The sequence below is a fragment of the Papaver somniferum genome, chromosome 1, assembly GCF_003573695.1.
Source record: "Papaver somniferum cultivar HN1 chromosome 1, ASM357369v1, whole genome shotgun sequence".
Classification (NCBI taxonomy): Eukaryota; Viridiplantae; Streptophyta; class Magnoliopsida; order Ranunculales; family Papaveraceae; genus Papaver; species Papaver somniferum.
In genome coordinates this window covers 223,334,132-223,340,131 of record NC_039358.1, presented here as the reverse complement: position 1 = coordinate 223,340,131, position 6,000 = coordinate 223,334,132, and positions in this window count along the sequence as shown.

Genomic DNA, 6,000 nt, shown 5'->3' with positions numbered 1-6,000 from the left:
TATTTGTGCATTTCATTGCATAGCATTTGCATCTGCATCTGCTTCATTTCATTTGCTGTTGGACCTGCTGTTCTGAACCTGTTTTTCCTCTACTGGGACGCCACCAAGGAAAAGAACCAAAACCCAACTGGGTTTTTGCAACAATATCAGAGCAGCTGGGCTGTGCTACAAAGGTAAGCCTAAACCCATTTCATTGAGAGAACCCAACCTGTGGGCTTCCAAAATTATTTAATTGTGGGCTTGTAATAATTAACCCAATTTTTTTTGGGCTTTTTATTTTCCTATTTTGGGTTTGTAATAATTTATTTGTGGGCTTGTTTGTTTAATTTGTGGGCTTGTATTTATTTTGTGTGGGCTTGTTTAAATTCTTCCATTGGACTTATATTTTGGACTCTGGGTTTAAACCCAGCTGAGATTATAACTGATTGTGGACTTGAAGAGTGGACCTCGAAACCAAAGTTTTAAAACAAACGTCGGGCCTTAACCAACTGGGCCAAATTAAAATTTCAAAATTAAAACTTGGATTTTCGTAGGCTGCAGCCTTCCTTCCATTTCATTAGAGGCTTGCACAGTGGGCGTGCTCCCAATTCAAAAACCAAATTTCATTTTCTTTTTCAAAAAAAAAAAAAAAAAAAAAAAAAAAAAAATCTTTTGCTCCCTATTTTTAAAACCAAATTTCTACTTTGCTCCCATTTTTTAAAACCAAATTTTCTTGTAGATAATGTGTTAGTTAAATTTCCTTTTGTATATTTTGCTAATCCAATATGATCTCGGCTGAAATGTTGGATTTTTGCCTTGAATAACGGAGTTTTAATTCTGCTTTCGCCGAAATCGGGTATTCTCTCCTTTTACTCTACTCAGCATGTCCCTTTCCATATGTTGCATTTTAATTCTTTCCATATTTTGAAACATTGAGGACAATGTTTAGTTAGGTTTGGGGGTATAGAGTAGATACCACGATAATATGCTATAATTGAAAACAAAACTCCTTCTTCTTTTTGAAAAAATTGAAAAATTCCAAAAAAAAAAAAAATTGAAAAATCAAATTCAAAAAAAAAAAAAAATTAAAAAATGAAAATGAAAAATCATAAAAATGGAGCTCATTTACCTTGAAATGTTGACTCTTGTGCAAATATGTATTTTTATTAGGAGTCTTAGTCTAGATATTTAGGCACCCTGATTCTAGCACAATTCACATAGTGATAAGAAATTTGCACGCGCACGATCTACCAATACATGTATGGCCTCGATCTTCAAGGTGTTGGATAGGAAGTTACGATTGCCAATCACTTTAGAATACTGAACGAAACTGGACTAGCTTGTTCTTTGGTTGGTTGGGATAGAAGGTGGAGGTTACATTAAGAAAGACAACCATCGAATTTAACTGGGTGCATCAAAAGGGCTACCTCTTGCAAAGTGTCATGTAATCTTTTGTTTCCTTTTGTATTTGTATCAAAAGTGTTTCCTTCTTAAAAAAAAAAAAAAAAAAAAAAAAAAAAACGATGTATATATTCAGAAAAAAAAAAAAAAGAGAAAAAAAATCAGAAAAATACAAAAAAAAAAAATCAAGTATTGTTCAATTCCATCCTCTCTTGTTCCAAAAATAAAAAGAGAATTGTCAATGTAAATAAGAGTCATGTAAATAGTCATCTTTTGTTGTTTTTGTGTTGTAAGCAAGGAGGGTGTATGCCATTGATGTACAACGCGAGCAATTGTGAAATACCTCCAACTCATTCACAATTCTCGTAAAGTCCGGACAGCTAGCTAGATTTCGACCTCAGCTCTTAGCCTGAGAAACTATCTCTTGGTGATTAGTAGTCATGACTTCAGATCTTTCTTTACACATGTGTAGATACACTTTACACTCTTATCACATGTCTTTTTTTTTGTTATCAGTGCTAGGATTGTGCCTTCGATAGCTAGATTGACATCTCCATTTTGCTGTGAGCTTAACTGTTTTGCACATGTCACATTTGATGGAATATGAGCTTATATTTTGACCTAGAACTTTGTAGGTACGTTCTAAGCAAACCTTCACGAGACTTCAACTCGTCCACTAGGGACACTTAGTGGTTTAAAAGGCTTAGTGCATACGCTAAATGCATTCGAGAGACCAACGACAGTGGTATAGTTAGGATTTCCTTAGTTTTGTTTTACTTGAGGACAAGTAAAATTCAGGTTTGGGGGTATTTGATGAGTGCCAAATATTGTATATATTTATCCCTTTTTGTTGGCATTTAACTCATCTTTTATGCATTAATTCTACATTTTATCCCATATTCTGTATTTTCATTGTTTTCAAGAATAATATTTTTATTAATTAATTTTGCATTTTTTGGTAATAAATAAAGTTTGGATGAGTCGCGGAGCAAAAAGAGCAGAAAAGTAGTGAAAAGCCGGGAGAAATCACGCAAGGAAGCCGCAAAGAATGGTGCGCACAACCTCATTTTCTACACACAAAAGCGCCTCCGTTCTCAGCCATCAGATCAGCTCTCAGAAGCATCCGATGGTCGCTCCTTCATAGAGCATCAAAATCTGAAGTCTCTGCCAAGCACCACAGCGCTGAAATTCCAAGCCTTCAGATTAGATGTTATTGAATCCAACGGTCTCTCCCTTGCTGTGCATCAACGTTTGATATCTCCGCCTTACACTACAACACCTAACCCCATCTAGAGCCGTTAACTTCGTTGTATCAAAAAATCTGACGGTCTCTACAAGCTTCACTCCGCATCACCGTCCGATTCACCTACCAGATTCGCATCTCGCGGCCCATCTCACAGAACATCAAGACTCGATGCATTCGACTCACACTTTAGCACCCGAACCCTACCACCTAACCAAACACGTCCCCTACCCCAAACACAATCGAGCACCATCACCTCCACCCACTCCTCTGCAGAGCCACCTCCTGCAACTGCCGCACCACCATCATCACCACCAACTCACTGCCACCACCACACCTCCACCATCATCACCCTATCACCCAACAACCAAAACCCATCTCACCCCTAGCCCTCTAGTTCCCTATTTTCTCATTTTTTCACGCTTCTCTTCCTGAAACCCTAGGCGTGAAAAAATTGATAAATTAGGTAACCTAGAGTTGCAATTAGAGCATGGGAATGGAGTAGGAGCAATTACAAAGCATGGGTCGACGATTTCAAGGACCAATTTCACAGAAATTAGGTAAACCTAATTCAACTGATTTTTGGGGAAGAACCCTAATTTTGTATTTAGGGAAATTGTGTTGTGGACTATATATATGGGTGTGGGTATGATGTAAAAAACATGTTAGGATTAGCCTACATCCAGAACTTTCAAGTTCTGTTAATTTTCATGTTTCAGTTAAATATGCTTGTGTTTGCTTTGTTCTGTTAATTGCTTGTCTTATGCTTATGTTCATGTTATAATTGTTATTTGTCTCCTGTTAATGTGTTAGATGTTTATGTGTATTCACATGTTAATTTCAGTTCATTTGTTAATTTCTGCTCAGTTTCATTTTGTTTATGTTCATGTTAGACTTTTTATTCACTGTTAAATGTTCACTGTCAGTTAAATGTTCCTGTTGTGTTTAATGTATTGTTACATTTGAAGGAATGCTAGGCTAGGTATCTGTGAAGCAATGTGCTGATTGTGCAATGGCAAGAAATCAGTGCTCATAGCAAGCTGATGTTCTTGCCATTCTCCTTGTATGCTTAGGTTGTAGTGTTGATTGTGCATTGGGGGAAATTAGTGCTCACTAGTGACAATGAGCAAGCTAATTTTCCTCCCATTCTTTTAGTTTGCCTGTATCCTGCCTTAGCTTTGCTTCATTTCAGTTTCTTATTCATCCCTGCCCTTGGCTTAGGCCTTGGTTCATCTTGTTGTGCTTTGCTTTGTTTTTGCTGTTTAGTTCTTCCATTACTTTTGCCTTGTTGTTTCTTCCCTGCCCTGCAACTCTGTTGCTTTTCTGTTTTGCTTTCCCCTGCTGTGTGCTCCCTTGCAGCTGCTGCTGCTGCTTTTCTGCAGTTCCTGCTGCCTTTCCCTTCTTCTGCTGCTGCACTGCTGTGCATTTTCTATTGCTGCTGCACTGCTTTCTCATCTTGTACATTCTATTCTTCTCCTGCTGCAGCTCCACTCTGCTGCCACTTCTTCTGCTGTGCAGTCTTGCCACTGCTGCTTCCTCCCCAAAGGCCTAGTTCAATAGCCAAGCCCAATACTAACAACTGTGGGCTTAACCAAAGCCCAGTTGTTTAAGACCAAAGCCCAAACTCATTAAGGCCCAATCCAATTTAACTGTGGGCTTAATCAAAAGCCTAAGTTTAAGGCCAAAGCCCATTTGCACTTCAAAAGACCAAACTGAGCCCAATCTCAGTTCCTTTTATTGTTATCAAACCCAATAGTACTCAAAGCCCAATTTAAGCCAAAAAGGCTTCATAGCCCAACAACAATTTAGGAACCCAATTAGCTAAAACACTTCCAAAACACACCCGATCTCTGTGGATCGACCCGTACTTGCACGAGCTACAACCGACGACCGTGCACTTGCGGTATTACTGTAGGCCCGCGTTTTTATCACGCTTAATTTTTATACCCTTCTCCGGGCCTGCCAGTGAACCACAGTCTTACCAAATTGTCTTTACCTGGTTTCCCTTTATTCCAAAATGAAATAAAACTCTCCTCTGTTTCACACTTATCATATGCATTCCCATTATCATCATCAAATAAAAACAGTTCTAGTGCAGAATTCAAATATGGAAGAGTTTAGCAATTGGTAAGCACTATCATCACTAAAAAGTATTCAAATATTCCTCAGACAACACCAAGTATAGATATAAGTATAACTAAACAAATAGAAACATAGCTAAACAGATACAAATTCATATACAAAGTTCATATATACCCATTAATTCATCAATCATGGAAGTAATTTTGTATCCAATGCCTCTGAATTTCCACTAAGTTAAATACGATACAGGCCAAAGAAATAATAAAATACCCTCACTGCTTGTGTATATCATTCATTCTAAGGAAGTAAAAGGGTTGAGCCATTGTTTTACAGTAATCACCACAGTTGTAATTAGAGAATTTCACAGAATGCACAAAATTATCCATGCCATGGTTTTACAGTAATCATACCAAAATACATGGAATTCATAAATAAAAAGAAAATGAAATATCCCCTAAATTGATTATCCACAAAAAATGGAAAATCCCCAAATTTGTTTCTTTCAAACCCTAATTAAAAAGAGAGATAGAGACACAATTAACCCTAAATGATAAAATCCTTTTTCATCTGATAAAAATTCAAAAACACAAATTTATAATCCCTAATTTCGTTTATTCAAAAACACAATTAATACTGAAACCCTAATTTTGTTTCCCTAAAACCCTAATTACAACTGTGGTGAAACCCATCCTACAGATTCTGAAACCCTAATTTCATTTCTACTCTCTGAAACCCTAATCGCAGATACCAGTTTCACATGGTTGGGTTTCGAAAACCCTAAATCGAAAAACAAATTTAGGGTTAAAAGTTACCTGTTCTTCACTGGGTTAAGAAACGAGATCTCTTATCTTCTCCGTCTCATCTATCTTCTCGATATGCAATTTCACTGTCTCTCGATCACTTTATCTTTCGATCGCTCTCTGTCTCTCTATCTCTCTCGAATTGGTATTTTGATTTCTGTGGCTCAAACACGACCAAGGTAGAAGATAAGAATCGATGTACTCGTGTGTACCACACATGTGGTACAAGTGTCAGTCACTTTCCACGTGTCGACAGATAAGGTTGCACGCGTGTCATTTGTTTGCAGTGCCCACGTGTTATGACGTCATTAGCACATGTGTGACATCATGTAGGCGGATATCTCAGTCGAAGGCTAAAATTGACATTTAACATCACCGTTGACCAGTCAAACAGAATCAAAACGCCCCATTTTGACTATTATATGTAAAACTAACGGAATGGGGCATTTTGATCTTTTGCCTAACGTCTGGGGCATTTTCACAACGTTGTAGTCC